Source organism: Lolium rigidum, chromosome 3 (assembly GCF_022539505.1).
Source record: "Lolium rigidum isolate FL_2022 chromosome 3, APGP_CSIRO_Lrig_0.1, whole genome shotgun sequence".
NCBI classification, from domain to species: Eukaryota; Viridiplantae; Streptophyta; class Magnoliopsida; order Poales; family Poaceae; genus Lolium; species Lolium rigidum.
In genome coordinates this window covers 233,941,449-233,958,284 of record NC_061510.1, presented here as the reverse complement: position 1 = coordinate 233,958,284, position 16,836 = coordinate 233,941,449, and positions in this window count along the sequence as shown.

The following is a 16,836-nucleotide window of genomic DNA, read 5'->3' as shown; positions in this document are numbered from 1 at the left end:
AAAAAGTTGGTGGCAAAGACCAAGCAAGACGTCTACCATTAACCATTCTACAAGCCAAATCCTGGTACGTTGCCCAGCATGTGAGCAATTTGGTTCATGGCATGTGCGTGCATGCATTGCTTACAAATATTAGCTGTGCTTGTAGATGATTGTCATTCCATGTCGTCATAGCTGACATCGGGCTGGGAGACAACTCAAACAAGTGATCCCTTCTTGAAAGCAAGATAGTACATAAAATTAGGTCAGTGCTAATAACAACTTCCAATCTGCCGGTACTATCGGAACCAAATGACCATATACAAAGGAAAAATGAAGCAAAATGACGAAGGTTGACGGACAACGTGCAGTTGTAACCTATGAAATTTCCTGGAAGGTGCCATCTCGTGAGAGATCCCATTTGATCCGTTTACATCCTACTCCCTCCATCTTAAAATATTTTGTATATAATTTTTAATTCAAGTCAAATTTTGCATACTTTGACCATGTACAAAGAAAAATATGTTAATTCTTGCAATACTTAAAAGATACTTTATGGTGGCTTTCGTAATATAAGTTGGATATTATAGTATTGATTGATACTTTCTCTTTTTTTTTGCCAAACTTTGAAAATTTGAGTTTGAATAAAAATCATATGCAGCATAGTTTGGGATGAGGGAGTATTAAAGTTTCTTTATCACATCTATTTTTTTAGAACAACATTTTTTTTCTTCTTTCTTTTTGAGGGCTAACAAGCATCTATTGGACCTTATTTTCTTCTTCTGAAAGCTGTACGTTAGACTCAGGCGGCCCATTCCAGCAAAAAGGAAAAGGGTCTACACGGCCCAATCTGCACTTCCCCGTCGTCTTCACTTGTGTCTCGGCGCATCTTGCTGGTGCGCACGCCCAAACCCAAGCCCGACGCTCTCGCCGCCACTCTCGCCGCCGCTCCCCACTCCGGAGTTCGCGCACTCTGCATTTGGTAGATCCCCTCTTCCCTCACGCTCCCCTCACTGCCGGGATGGATCTCTAACCTCTCCGTCCTCTGATGTGCGCAGATTGGCCGCTCCTCGTCTCCACGCCTCCACGGACGGTGATGGCGCCGGGCTCCAAGAAGAAGGGAAAGTGCGTGGAGGGTAGCCCGATGGACAAGCTGACCGACGACATCCTCACCGACATCATCTCGCGGGTGCCCTACAAGTCAACCTGCTGCTGCAAGTGTGTTGCCACGCGCTGGCGCGACCTCTTCTCCCACCGCGACCACCGCAAGAAGCTGCCCCAATCCCTCGCCGGCTTCTTCTATGAAGGGTACAACAGAGACCGCTTCCCCAAGATAGCTCGCTACTTCACCAACGTCTCCGGGGAAGGTGAACCTCTCGTCGACCCTTCACTATCCTTCCTGCCTGGATACAACAGCCTTGACATCCTGGACTGCTGCAATGGCCTCCTGCTCTGCCGCCGATGGCATTTCACTAACCCCAAGCTGATGGATTATGTGGTGTGTAATCCCGCCACCGAGAAATGGGTTGTCGTGCCTGCCACGGACTGGTCCAGCAAGGTGGAGGTTGCTCGCCTTGGGTTTGAACCCGCCGTCTCCTCCCACTTCCATGTGTTCGAGTTCATAGATCAGCAGGCATGGTGTATAGATGAGTCTGAGTTTCTCGGTAGCGTTGTTGGACGTATCGAAGCAGTGGCGACCTACTCGTCCAATACTGGAGTTTGGAGGCACCAAATGGTTGAGCACAATCATTTTGCGATCCCCACGCATTCAAAAGGCGTATTTTTTAATTCCATCATGCATTTGGCTGCATTTGATGATATGGTAGTTACCTTTGATGTCCAAGGGAATCTTTTGTGGACCATTGGTACTCCTCCTTCGCCACCAAACTGTGATGATTCCCCTGTCAATGATGTTTTCGTGTCACAGGGACAATTGCATTTTGCAAATAGCAGTGGTTCTGAATCTGGTCGTTACAACCTATCAGTCTGGGTTCTTGAAGACTATGCTTCGAAATGGTCCTTGAAGCACACTGTCAGCCACTGGCAACTGTTTGGAACAAACAATTTAGCGCCTGACTGCAATGTTATCGCATTCCACCCAGAGTGCAATATGATTTTCATAGTTTATGGGCATGAAAACACACTGATGTCATACGAGATGGATTGCAGGAAGCGACATTTCCTACGTCAACTTGGACAGGATTGCAAAAGTGAATATTTTAGCACTGACGTGAAGACTCCTTTTATTCCATATGTTCCCTTGTTCACAGAGTCATTGGCAGATGGGCCTTAAAAAGTGCCACTTGCGTACCGCAACCTCACAATTGTCTTATCTTTCTACTGAAATCTACATGAACTTGTAACAGTTGCTCATGGTGATTGAATACATTAATGTATGTACCTGAGTTTATGGAGCTGGCTATTGGCTATTGCACTTTACTTAGTAAGTGATATTATGTACTTAATTTGGATAATATGATCGCTTTGCTGTACCATTATTGTCTTTGATATCTAGAGTCTAATTTCTACTTATATCTCTATTTGTGAATATTTTATTTGTGTTGCATCTTGTTATAATCTTGGCCTCTTTTTTTTTGGCATTTGGAGAACTATAGTCCTTGCACGTATGTGGATCTCCATTTGCTTTGTGATGCTTGAATTCCATTCATTTTACAATATGCCTTGGAAACTTTTCCTTTCCCCTCTCAATGATAAAGTGATGTATATGTAAGGCATTTTTAATGATTAGATATGCTGTTAAGGATATACAGTTTTGATAGTTACAAATTGGATTTATTTCATTTTGTAGATAGATTTTTTTTTGGAATATCAGGTGTTGACATTGTTTTGTTTCCACCTGAACTGAAGTAGGATACTTTGTATAGTATAAGTTGTTTTTGTAAACCGCAAGATAGCTAGAACAGATGCAGAACAAGCTGGGACTATATCAAACTGTTAAACAACATGTATTCATTTGTTACATTGATCTTTGTCAGTGGATCATCCTATTCCAATCTAGAAAATGACGATTCAGAAAAAAATAGTTTCAGGTTTTGAGTAAACAGTGGCAGTGAAGTTCTTATCATGATAATCGATTCCGATGTCCCTTAGAGGATGCCTACCTTGCATTGTAGATCTCAAGTTTCTTACCTGATTTATATCGGAATAGTGCTATCCAACCTAATCATGCATCAAGAAATGCTTGATCATTTAATCTTTGGTTTGCTGTCGATTATTTTGTTCTGCTGCTGCACACGATCAATGTGTGCAATTGCAGTTGCATTGCCTTGATGGAATGGCTCAGCCTGTTGTTTATATTGCATGCAAGAAACTGCAGGTTATTGCTATGATGTCATGTAGTAAATTGGTCCATCTGATTCCATGGCAATGTGCTTGATATACTTTCTTGGAATAAAACGCTTTATGGAAATTTCTGTAAGTGGCTCTCAGGAGAAGCATTGCTGTATAGAATCCTCGAAATCTCTGCTGCACCCCAGTGTTGCTGTACGACAATTCAGTACAAGTTGGCACAAGGCTTCCTGGGAGCGATCAGAGGCCATCTGTGACCTTGTGTCTCTGACGTGTGAGATCTGCAGGATACCAAGAAAATCCAGACCATGACTCCGCTCCTCACCATCACCGCTTCCTCCATGATGCTGTTCGGTTCTGTTGGAAGCATGTTCCTATCAATGGATGGCAAGGTAGGATGGTTATGGATGATTGTGGAGAGGCACTAAGATTAATACCGATAATTGCTTGCAACCATTTCGCAGCTCAGTAATAGCAATGATGTGCGCATGTATTACTGTGAAAATTGTTGCTTTTGGCAAAGTTGTGTATCTGTTTTTAGCAAGAGTGGTTCATTGTCTGTTTTGTTCGCATCAGGAAATGATCCCATAGTTGTGGCCTCTTACCCAGCGGTCCTCTTCATGTCTCCAAGAAGCTAAACCCTCCAGGCAGGACGGCGATTGAGACCACTTGTCGGCGGCCATCCTGATGATAACAGTGAACTGGTTGTTTGAGGTTGCTGCCAAATGAGGGCAGATTAATTTGATGAGATCACGTGATGAAACGCTGGAACTCAGAAGCAAGTTCGAGGTGGAACTGACGAATCATGCATTAGTAAATCAGTTCACAGAGTCTTCAGTACACAGCGGTCGCTGGAAGAGGGCGGCCCTCCTGCTTGATGCTGCCAAACCTGTACGGCAACCGTGCCAAGAGTCACCATATGATAGTTTGCTCCAATTCCAACACGTCGGTCTGGCACCAGAGGCATTTATCCTTCTCATGTGAAACCTTTTCAATTCTCAGTCAAGCAGTCGCACAGTTCCAGGAATCATGCTACCACCGGTGCTCCACGTCGGCAGCCGCTTGAAAAACAGACTAGATCATATAGGCGCCGCGTCCATCCATTAGGTAAAATACTACTCCGTACTATATTGTTAGGAATATTTGGATTTGGCCTAATCAGTTGACATATGTGTGGTAGTCACTCTTCATTCCCTTCAAATTTGGATAAAACAACTTGGCATGACAACCATCTTGGTAAACTGCAGTGAATGATTTTAAGGAAAACATGAGAGCTTACTTAGCTTTCCTATCAGATACTCGTGAATGGGTATATCTTTGGAATCTTTTCATTTTTTAATCCTATTTCTCGTATACTCTGCTGGACTCCAGATCGTTTACTTTGTATACTCTGCTGGACTCCAGGAACATGGTAATCGTATGTGTTTTTTTGAGAATACGTTGAGTGAAACACATGCATAAACCAGTATTGCTTTGTAAAAAGGAAATCCATGAAGTACTGCACTATACAATAAAATCATAATATATAGACCTTCAACAATGTTATACTTAACGCAGTGGAAATGAGCCTTCTGTTGTGGACAAATCGTTCAATAGGAAAGCCTGCACAAATGTGCAACATGTTCAAACAGAAACTAAGGTCAGGTGTAAATAAAGTGATTTGTCGCCTCTACAAATAGATAATCCGCCCGGACTACAGAAACAACAATTTTCAAGTTGCTTGGTTATTGCATCTTTTTAATTATGTACAGATATCCTTCTAATATTTTTCTCAAAATCACACCACCTGTACTTAGCTTAAGATATTCATCCATATCAGACACGCTAACCCGCCTACTTGCTAAGTTCTAATGGTGTGTTGCAGCAGTCAGCGATTTCAAGACATTGTCTTTGATTTCTAGATCCTTTACCCTCTTGTCTTTACCTTATCAAGGCAAAATGCATCTACAAATAATGGCTTGAATGTTCGAACAATACAAAAAAATATTGGCACCAAATATTCCTGACCGATGGAAGATACAGGTTTCCTTTATATACGGAACCGTATTTTCCAGCACCTATCAGTTTGGCAGGTGCAAAGCTGCAACTATTTCACTGTATGAAACTCTCAGATACTTGTCATATGACACACACAGAGGCCAGCAGTTTCCATTTCATCCACGGTTATTTTCCGCTTGGACAGAAAGAGTGCGGACAACACCAAACAATAATGATGCTTGGATTCTCCATCTTGACATTTCCGCGGGCCTTTCGATCCAAAACCTTCATGAGTTTACCTTGCTTTGGCAACATACCTCGCATATCGCCCTCCAAGACGGTGTGCCGGACTCAATTGTTTGGAAGCTCACTGCGAACGGGGCATACTCTTGCTCGTCGGCCTACAAGGCGCAATTCGCCGGTACCATACGCTCTTCAATGGAGTTGGTCGTTTGGAAGGTTTGGGCACCACCAAAATGCAAGCTTTTCTCTTGGCTTATCATACAAAACCGGGTTTGGACGGCGGACCGCCTCCAGAGACGCGGGTGGCCTAATGGGAGGATTTGCCCCCTTTGTCGTTGCCATGACGAATCGGCGGCCCATCTTATCTTCAAATGCCGCCTCTCCATCCGTATTTGGACCATGATCAAGGATTGGCTTCACATCCAAGATTTTGACCCCACCTCTTGGCATGAGTTCGATAGTGTGGAGCATTGGTGGACTTCCATGGTTCTTTCTCATGGCGGAAGAAGGAAGGCCATGGCCTCCCTCCTTATGCTCGTCGCTTGGGAGATTTGGAATGAGAGGAATGCGAGAACCTTCAAAAACAAAAGTACTTTGCCGACCATCATTTTCGATAGAATTAAGTCAGAAGCTAGAACTTGGGTTGTGGCCGGTGCGAAACATCTGGGTCTTTTAATTGCGGGAGAGTAGGCTTTGGCCTCGTTGTTATTGTAATCCTAAAACTTTGTTCCATGACTTCTCCTTATTTAATGAATTAAGGCAAATCTTTTGCCTTTCTTTCAAAAAAAAAAACATAAGCATATAGCAACACCGGTAACTGGAAGCAGATCACGAAGCAGCAATTGCTGTTTCTTCTTATATGGCTTTACCTGACATTGAGGCAATTTCAGACCAAAGCATGCACACACAAAGTGTATCCAGTCCAACTTCAAGTGATTAATCAAAGAGCCCACTGCAAATAAACCATAGCATAAGGTTTGCCGTTAATTTCCAGATAATTGATTAGTTACACATGAGAAGGATACTGATTTAGCATGTAGCATATCCAAAGTAACTCAAGTATTAAGACAAACCTTGTGGTTTGGGATCAAATTGTATGTACAGATGCTCAGTGGCGGAGCCAGGATCGAAAAGTTGTGATGTCAAGCTTTAAAAGTGTGAAGAATTTATTTTTTTGAGAACACTTACGTAGACAAATTAAGAATAAGCGCAAAAGATCAATACTAATTTCACCTAAAGAAATACTACCTTCGTCTCGGTTTATTAGCCTCGTGTGTATCCCTAGGTCGTAAATTTAACCAAGTAAATATCAAAAACTGCAAATAGAGGTCGAGTTACATGTAGCTCTATATTTTTTTAAAAAAATCAAAGTTATATTTTAAAGTTCCAAACAAACTGAAAAAAATCTAGTTGTAGCCAATTATGTATGCTACAAACATGTAAAATCTCAATGTGAAATTATTTGTATTATAGGAAACACAAAAATAATAAAATCTGACAAGTTTTATAATTTCGAAATGTGCAGTATTCACTATACTCAAATCCACACATTTTTCATTTTTGTGTAGTCTAAAATACAACGTATTTCATACTGAGATTTTGCATGTTTGTAGATTTCATAGTTGTCTGTATCCAAGATTTTTTCAATATTTTTTAAAACTTACAAATATTATTTGTAAATTTATTAAAATAAAAGGCTACGTGTAGCTCGGCCTCCATTTATCCATTCCTCTAAATATTAATTATATATTTATAAAAATTATATAATTATAAAATTTAGATATTGTATTTTCTAATAAAGTATTTGTTGTGTTCTATAATTTATATCATGTAGATCAAATTAATAACCTAGATATACATGCAGAACTAATAACCTGGGATGGAGGGATTACTAGTGAAAAACTAGTCTTCCATGCCCATGCTCACATTGTAGTTCTTATTAATAGTTGCAAATTATAACTGCTTTTCTATTTTAAACTTCCATTTTTCAAATAAAAAATGAAGTTGGCTCCAGCTCCATTGCAAACTATACAACAGAAGTGGATTCGATAAGTATTCGGTCAACTGCCTCTCGTATGTCAATGGTGAATCTTAAATTTATAGAGAACAACACAAACGACGTAGCTGGAATTTGTAGACAACGGAAAACAGATCACTGCACTAGCAGAGGCGCACATGACTAAATTCTTGGAGGTACGGCCGCGGTGGCACTGCTTTTTTACGTTCAGCAGTGGGGCATGTACATACGCAGAGGTCTTCGATTTGCAAACGTGGCTCCGCCACTGCAGATGCTCACAACAAGACCATGGTAGTTGCTCACAACAACTTACCTGCACAGTTACTCCAGCCAAACAACTTCGAACTTTCACACAGTTCTTCGCTCACAACGGGGTTTTTCACAGCTCACGGCAGCTTTTTCGAAACGTATCACTCAAGCAAACACATCCGTAGCCTTTTCAACCTTTCCTATGCGCATGGGCGGATGCAGAAATGGCCCAAGCCTAATGCTGATATGGGCCTAGTGGTTCTATACATACATTGGATTTTTGTATTTGTAGACTTATACTTGATGCATTAAATTTCCTAATCATTGGAATAATTTCATCTAACGTTTCAACATGTTGTTATTCATTATTACTATGAATATTTAATTCCTAAGAATTCTCAACAACAACATTCATAGAAACGAATTAGTGCACAACACCCTTTTGAGATTCAGTTAACTTATCTAGTTTCCTTCTTTCCCCGACAAATGTTTTTAGGCTATATGGGTATAAGGAAATGAGCGGGAACTAATTCTCCAAATAACACTATCAACAGAAATTAGTCACAACAGAAAGATCCAGTAAATGAAATGGTGTGTTGTATGTTTGGAGATTACTCCCACCGTACACGGACAAGTGTACATTTAGCTTTTGTCTTATGTCAAACTTTTGAAAACCTCACTAATTTTATAGAAAATAATACCAATATTTATGACATTAAATTGGTATATTACAAAAATACTTTTTAAGACAAATTCATTGATACTAATTCAGTGTTATAAATGTGCTACTTTTTCCTATATATAAGTTGGTTAAATTTATAAGGATTTGACTACCTTTTAATCTTTCTTGTACTATTGGTTTACCACTTAAGGCATCTCAAGCGGGGCTCCCAATAGAACGTGCGGCAATGGCGATGGACAAGCGCTATTGGAAACGCCGACACGCTTTCAACTGCACCCCCAATATGACCCATAAAGATGGACAAGCACTACTGTAATTTTAGGAGAAAAAATCACACAAGAAAACAGTCTTGCAGCGCCGACTGCTCGCTGATACAGAACTGTATGAATTGTAGTGCGGACGAAAGATAGATGCGCGTAATTCGGTCTATCGTTTTCAAGATGCCACATAGGGCGGTGGATTTGCCGCTTTGGCCTGTTTAAAAGATGCGTCCTAAATATCCTTGGCTTATTAGTACGTGTTTCCTTTGTCCTTCCTTCCCTGCTTATATCATGTATGTCCTTTTCGATCAAATAATCTTACGTATTAATGTGAGCTGTGCTCCATGTTTATCCATCCATCGAGCATTCGAGTTGAGCCAAGGCTCATGCGCGGCACAGAGAATGAGAACCAAAAATCCAGCTGAGAGCTGAACTTTAGTTGTGATGTGAGTAGTCAACAATACTAGCTAGCTGCTCTAATACTGTATAATTCGATCTCTGCATGATGGATTTTTTTGAAGTTCACTTTGAATTTCAGAAAGATCTTCTCCTCAAATTTCTCAAAAGCCCCCCCACTCTGCTGAAAATTACCGTCAGTATTTCAAGAAATTGTCTGAATGTAAAGAAAAAATCGTATTAAGGAAAATGATACATCCTCCACTTCAAATCATAAAGGTTTCTAAGATTTTTTATTCATATGTATATAGACACATTTCAATGTGTCTTCACTCAATTTTGTCCCCACCGCGACATCTTCTTCTCGTTTGGCACATTCGATAGGATAAACTTGTGATGCTTTTTCTTTTTTAACCATGTGTGGACTTGTAATGTTTTTCTTTATGAATTAAACTAACTGGTGCATCATATATGTTGCTTCTGTTCCATACGATCTTCTGTGTTGGTAGATGAAGTGGTATGGAATGCAAAGAGGGAAGATTACAGGAGTCTATAACTCATGGACAAAGTATGACGATCAAGTGATCGGCTACAACAACAACAAGAATAAATGATTTAAGACTAGAGAGCAAGCAGAAGAATATACTTGGACTTTGTAAGGCAAGCAAAAAAATGAGCAACCATGAAGTTGGCAATAATAATGTAGGTCAGATCGGATCTAGTAGGAGCAACCATGAAGTTAACAATAATGCAACTCGATGCAGGTGTAGTAGGGTGAAGGATTTCACAATCCTCCTCTAATTCATCGTGATTGTGTTCATCTGGTTTTTATGTGTTAGATGATAGCTTCCCTTTTACTTATTTTTAATGCTTTTAGCTTGTGGTTATTCTATGTTATTTTATAACTTTTTTACTAATGTTTAATGCTTTTAATTGATGTATCTATTTCAATAAAACACTAAGTAAGTTATTTGTTCCTCTAATTAGTTTTTTTTTTTGAATGTATAGCTTTAGATGAGATGGACCAATCAGTATTACATCTGTGAAAACGCTTCCTTGGCGGCGAATACGCAGCCACATATGTGAAATTCGCTGCCGCCACGGCGTGATTTTTTCCCCTGAAAATCATAGAAGTGACATGTTAATATGACACACCAGTATTGTGTATATTACTAGTGGCATGCCAGGGGCGTGCCACTGGTAAAACTTTTGAGTGGCGTGGTAGACCGACACGCCACTACTATTTAAGCTACTGGTGGTGGGCCTGGTGGCCGTGCCACCGTTAATATTTACCAGTGCAATATACTGGTGGCCTGCCAGATATACCAGATATACATTACTAACGTATATTTCGGCACGCCAGCAATAGGCTCTTCTCTACTTGTGAAAGGATCATGCGTGGCTATCCAACAATGAGTTTTATAATTCAAATAATAAGAACCTAAATTTGAAAAACTCCTTTATATACCGCAAACTCATGTGTATTTTGTTGGGAACACACGAGCAAAATGCTTCTACAAATCTGGGTGTCTGCAACGAATATTGAGTTCATATCGCGAATGTTTTGGCTGCAAGTGTTTGTCCTCCATGCCGCAGACGTGTGGTGAGTTTTTCCCGGGGATTTTTTGTTTACTATTTAATTTGTAGCATCAGTGTTTTCTAATGTTGCGATGTTTTTTTGAGTGATTTGACACACCATGTGAACATTTTTTTGATGATGTTGCATACGTGCACAACAAATTGCAGAATGGGTGGTGGTGGTGGGTGGGTGGGGGGCTGCAATGCATTGCTGGTCTAGATTTTACTGTTTAGTGAAATCCAAGACATCGTCAAAGATTGGTTGGGGCTCACCTCCCTCAATGCCACACAATGGACTAGCTTGGATACGCAAGGTTGGTGGAATTTCATGGCGGGTGGAGGAATGCCCCACCGCAAGGCAATGGCATCCATCACCTTGTTGGTCTCATGGGAGGTTTGGAACGAGAGAAATGCTAGAGTCTTCCGCTCTAAGAGTGCGCCGGCACAAGTAGTCTTCGATAGAATTAGGGGTGAGGCCCGTCTTTGGGTGTTAGCAGGAGCTAAGAGCTTGAGTAACTTGATGCCGCGAGAGTAGTCCCTTTTATAATAAGGTCCGGTCCGTTTGTAACCGCATGCTCTTTCATGCTGAACCTTCTTCTTAATTAATAGATTGAGGCAAAACTTCTGCTCTTGTTTCAAAAAAAAAAATGACCGTGGAAGGGGCTTGTCTGAGCTCACCGCATTAGGCCAACGGCTGCCGCATCCCTCGAGTCTATGTTCATGTGAAGTTTAGGTTGCGTTTGCTGATTCATCAATTCAATAATCAAAGTTGATAGGTTTCAATTTAAGACATTGCCAACACACTATTACATAAAATTTAGTTGCGGTATTTCTTGGATACCACATATGAGGTCTTCATGTATGTCCAAAGTCTCGACATGAAAGAGAGTTTTGAAATACACTGCGTAGCCATTTACATCAGTTAGCTACGTTGACTAATACATGAAATTCACTTATATATTTGGTTGATGTCCGGAAATGATAACTATGGCCAATATATTTGTCAGTTTAGTCAAATGGTGGGACCAACCGAGCACATATCTAAACTTTAGTCAACAATCAATAGGTTGAATTTGCTAAATAGATCAACAGTTTGAACAGTCAGAGACAAGATTTCCATGCTTTAAAGTTCTGGTTATGCAGAACCTTTGACCAACCACGACGATGTGGACATATCAATGCGTACCATCCTTAGTTTTGTCATAAATGAGTACATGTTAACAGAAAACTCCTACATTTGGGCCAAGCTAAATCAGGTGACTACAAACAGCACACTCAACCTGATGTCGCAGGCAATTTGGAAAGAAAGGAACTGGTGAGTGTTCAGAAACGAGTACAAGCCCATCCTACAGGTTATCAAGCAAATCGAGACAGACACATTCTTCTAATCGCATGTAGCTCTTCTGCATGGTTCAAAAAGAAGAAGGTCTTCTACATTATAGTGCGTCATCAAAAGAAATCGAATAATAGACGCGCTGCTGCCCAGGCTCTCCGACCACCTCCCTCCCATGCACCGGTCGGCGCTCAACACAGTGTCACTCGCCCTCTTTTGATCCGTATGGAAATCTCGGAACCGCATGATGTTTGATGGCGACCAAATGGCCACCGCCCGTGTTGTCTCTCTAGTGATGGATTTTTTCTAGGCCGTTTGTGCCCCGCGGCATGTGGACTTTACCACTTTCCAGGTATGGATCGACCACGTTCCTTAGGAAATATACAATGATGATATCTTAGTAGCGCCACGTAGGATAAACGTTGAGGTGAAGGAGAGAGAATGTTGAAAAAATGGCTTGTCTTCTCTTAATTAAGAGATGATCTCTTAGCGCAATCTTTCTCACTACATATTTAGAATATCTGGTTACTAGAGACAAGGCTAAAAAATAACCCGTTGTGTACGTCATGTTTTGTAGTCATATCTAAAATACGTGGTGAGGTTAAGATAGGACCGTCTTATCAACCATTGTACATGCCCTTAGCTCTCCTCCGTAAAAATCCTGGGGTGGCATGCCGCCACCATGAGCGTCGCGCATGGGTCATGACGCTGCTACCATGTACCTTCCTTCTTAAATGAGAAAATGAGACCGCATTCAGGTGGGCGATTCCTCCCGTTGCTTCCCTAAAAAAATTGAATATTTGATGAAGGTAAGATCCAATATTTATTTTCTCCTTTCCTGCGTGAATCTCAATGTGGAGCCATCAAACGGCTTATGGCATTGACTTTGACAGCAAAATATAATGGTTAAAATCACTCTCATGTATTCCAAAATAACAACCTAAGAACATCTCCACCGGCAACCACCATAGCGACTCCAGTAGCCCTATGGGGTCCGACACTATTTTTGGGCCACACCGGCGCCCCACCCCCACCCCCAAAAAAGTAGCCAGCCGCTTCTGGATCCCAATAAAATAGTCGGCACTCCCGCATTGGACCCTATGGTCGGGATGGAAAGCAGGCACGTCGGTGCTCCGCGCCACGTTGGATTTAGCCCGTGGTCGCACCTGGCAGCCACATAATCTGAACCCTATAACTAATCCCCAATTCCCCCTCATGACCGCCGCTTCAATCTCACGCCCGCCACTCTAGTTCCCTCCCCCTCACTAGTCAATTCAATTTTCCCATGTTGATGCATTGCCCGCCTCTTTGCTAGATGTAAGACGTGCTCAAGGTGTGCAAGGAGGACAATGGCTTAATTTATTTCTTCCAAAGGCTCGAAGGTCTGAAGAAATGGGACAAGGTCCGAATCACTCTCTAAGGAGACGGCGATGCAGAAGATGGACCACTACCCTCCACGATGGCCACAACTAGTAACCCAATCGATAACATGAAAGCCAATGCCTAGAAGAATTGTGTGTCCTCTTTGGCCGGCTTTTTGATGCCACCATTCAGAAGATGGTTTCATCTTTCTCCTCCGACAACAAAAGAGAGGGATGAAAGGGGCGCCGCCATGTGGAGGTCCATGTTGGACAAGCAAGATGTGAAGTTAGGGATCGAAGGGAAAATGTGAAAGCCACCAAGATGGAAGCCCAAGCCAACATGATGAAGGCCATGAATGAAGCATCGGACATTACATTGCCAAGATGTCGCAAGAGGCCAAGATCTTGATGGCGGACATGGCAGACATGGATCCATTGACGAGGGCTTGTCACTAGATTTACAGCGAGTGCATCGGCAAGGAGGTGATGGCCGCCCAAACGTCCGTGGCAACGGCGGCCATGGAGACGGCAACACCACCGGTGATGAAAGTGTTGTAGTGATCGACGAGCCGGATGTGATGGAGGTGCCCGTAATGTTCATTTGATCTAGCTGGCCATGAAGCCCAAGTTGTTTTTTGATGGCCGGAATACGATGGTGAGTTGGTGGCCGGATGTGTTGACCCAACTAGATTTTGAATTTCTATTAAAAAACTAGATTCGAATTTCTACCCCTATTTAAGAGTTTTAATTCATTTTGGGCCAATTTCTATTACCGGCCGGGCTATTGGGATCGTCGGTGTGTGAACTCCTCCCTATATCAAGTGAGGTACTGTGCGCGCCCCCAAAAACGTTGTGCCGACGCTGCCACCCGCGCCTATTTGGGGATGACCGATGGAGATGCTATGTTGGACCTTTCATCTGGAACACATGATTTTTCAACTGAATTTTACGACCCACCAAGTACTTCGTTTTTTTCGTACGTCCCTTGTTTGTCCTGTTTAAGTCCGTTTTCAAAGCTCCTGTATCCAGATCCTTGGCATATTTGTACGAAAACGTGGTTCCTTTATGTCCTTTTCGCATCAAACATTTCCTACCTCTTAAAATGTGAGCTGTCCTCCATGTTATCCATTCATCCATCTATCTAGTAGAGTCAGCTCCTGCGCGCGGCGCCCAGGACGCAATCCAACTTTCAGACTCTAGCTAGCTCAGAGTTGAACTTATTTACTCTGTGCCAGTAGTCGTCAATTACAGCTAGCTAGCTAGCTGCTTCGATTTCACATCTCCTACTTCATCTCTACCTAATAATAAAGAAAATAAGGTTTCTTGTTGGTCCGCTAGAAATTACCCTTAAAGCTGTACAAAATTACCACCCATTGCCACCTATAAGTTAAAAAACGGTTCGATCCAAGAAAAAACGCCCACCTGTGAGTCCTCCCGATTCCCCACTCCTCCGATGCTGAATCATACATGAGTTGGGATTTGGTAATCTGAGTAGCTGAATCGTACGTGATTTGGACATTGATTCCTGACGGAGTAATAAAAATAGGACGGACCCCCGCCACGATCCCCATCGCTGTGCCGCCGTCCCGACCCTCGCATCGATCCGTTCTTGCGCGCTGCCGACCCGTCAAGAACAGAGGTAGATCGGCCGGGGAACGAAGAGATTCTCCCCAGAGGACACACCCTTGGCAGATTGGCAGATCGGAATCCAGTACAAGATCTAGAAGATAGACATCGACCTTCAAAGCGAGGCCTGGCACCGGCAGGAGAATGGCGTGCTGCGTCGCTGCAGGGGAAGAGAGGGGCGTGCTGCGTCGCTGCAGGGGAAGAAGGGGCGGAGGCGGTTGGATCCCGCGCCGTTCGACAGTGTAAGAAGCGGTGGAGGGGATGCAGATCACGCCGCCCACCGATAGGGAGGGATGCCACGACGTCGACCGGCGGGGCGGAGGCTACCGGCTATGGCGTCGGGCGCGATTGCGTACTATTGGATGTGCCTTGCACCAGAGCGATCCAGACGAAGTCGTTGGTGGCAGGTTTGACAGATAGATCATGATCATCGAATTGCGAGCTTGGTCAGCGTCCCAATCTGATCTGGCGGGTCTTACGCCCGGTAGCGCTCCAAGTTGTTGTTCCTGCGCGCATGGCGGCTGCTACCAATCGAGGATGCCAACAGCGCCGAGCCCTCCTTTGACTAGCTAGCTTAGGCCAAAAACTTGAAATCGAGAGCATACCCAGTCACTCAGTGGGCCAACAAATTGAAATCAAGATGGATGAGAGAGCTAGCTAATGTGAACGGGACATGAATAATAGAAGATAGAGATGCGTGCTTGTTCTGGCAATCGATCTATGGTGGCAATGAATATCGAATTAGTTATTGTGCTGCTGCGCTAGACCGAAGGTGTGTATTCTTATTGCTCTGCTTTTGTGCTAGGTGAGCACGAGTATAAGGACGCGGCCGGGCGCCGCCGTGTAGCGCCATGGAGTCATGGACGTACTCGAGCCGTCGAGCGGCGCTGGTGGACTCCGTTGACAACACGCCATGGATGGATGCCGTGGTGGCGGTCGAGCGCCATGGAGACCATGGACGTACTCGAGCCGTCGAGCGGCGCTGGTGGACTCCGTTGACAAGCGCTTCCGTGAAAGCGCATGGATGCCATGGTAGAGACTCGAGTGCCGCTCAGACTGATTTGGAGATTTTAACCGGTCAATCCGTTCTTGCTCCGTGCTGGGCTCTTGGCTGCCTTTTTTTCAAGCGTATCCTGGATGCCTTTATGTACTGTTTTGAGCAAAAATAACTCTGGTGTATAACAAGTGAGCTTATTGTGTGTGCGGCGAATCTTTCTCAGTTGAAAAGAAACAGCGTCAAACTGTAGGGGCACAGATACTCACCAAACAAGCAAAGAAGGATATCGGAAAGTATGTGTTTCATTTTCTTTACATTTATTTTCTATCAGGTTTTTTACTGAAATAATCAGTGCATCACTAGCGACATGCGGCGTTTTGCAGTATAACCTCAAGAGAAGCAATTATGTAAATGGAAGATATATTAGCTAAAAGCACGATAGTCTATTAGCTAAAATAAAACCCTACAAAGGAATGCGCATCTTTATGTAATACATAGTACATGTTTCTGCTTTCACATTTTTCCTCTCAAGTATTTCCAAAATAATAGAATACCCACAAAATTAGAAATTTCTTTAACTTTCACCGCACACGATGGAGGAGGCACGTGGGAGGCGGCGGCGTTGATTATCTAGGGGCGTGTGGCGGGAAGAACCCTCGGTGGTGGGGAGTGGGTCAGATAGTACTGAATCGGGAGGGAGTCAGTCAAGAGGTTAGATGACGGAATTTAATTAAGCATCCCACTTATCTTTCATGTCATTGTTTTTTTCTACCGTTGCGACGCACGGGCATATTTACTTAGCCTCTACCTATATATAGTGGCCTCGATAGAG